The following is a 509-nucleotide window of genomic DNA, read 5'->3' as shown; positions in this document are numbered from 1 at the left end:
TCTGAGAGGCCAGGAAAGGCCATAGGTGAAAGTGAAGCTTCAGTTGCAGTGAAGACCCCAGGATTGAAGGGGTCATAGAGAGAATCTGAGGCTTTGCACCTGGAGAGGCAAGAGGAGGCCATTGGTGAAGGTGCAGCCTCAGTTTCAGTGGTGACCCCAGCTTTTTGGTGATGCCAGGACCATGGGACGACCACCAAGGAGAGTAGTAAGTGTGGAATGGAGCTGGCCTGGATCTGCAAGACGAGCTGAGTGTGCTGTGGACTGAAGAGTCAGAGCAGTGGAGCTGCCAGAACCCTTTAGAGCCAGAAGATCGTGAGTCCCAGATGTCCAGCCTTGAGCTGCTTTTCTGGACTTAGGTTTTACTTAGGTGTGCCCGATTCTTACCTTTGAAATAAGACAGTACTTGTTTTGGATTTTACAGAAGCCCACCCACAGTTAAGACTTTTAAAAGAGACTACGAACTTTAAAGTGTTTGGATTTTTTATAAGGACTGTGGGGTTTTTAAGGTT

General features: G+C 48.1%; 1 protein-coding gene across 1 annotated transcript in view; it reads right to left on the bottom strand.

The window, feature by feature from the left end:
- The window catches only part of Lrrc27 (leucine rich repeat containing 27), a 20,421-nt gene that overhangs the window by 12,365 nt on the left and 7,547 nt on the right, over positions 1 to 509 (bottom strand).

Source organism: Nannospalax galili, unplaced genomic scaffold (assembly GCF_000622305.1).
Source record: "Nannospalax galili isolate Female #2095 unplaced genomic scaffold, S.galili_v1.0 scaffold49, whole genome shotgun sequence".
Classification (NCBI taxonomy): domain Eukaryota; kingdom Metazoa; phylum Chordata; class Mammalia; order Rodentia; family Spalacidae; genus Nannospalax; species Nannospalax galili.
Note: the sequence above shows the minus strand (reverse complement) of the source record. Positions and strands in the feature narration are given on the sequence as shown.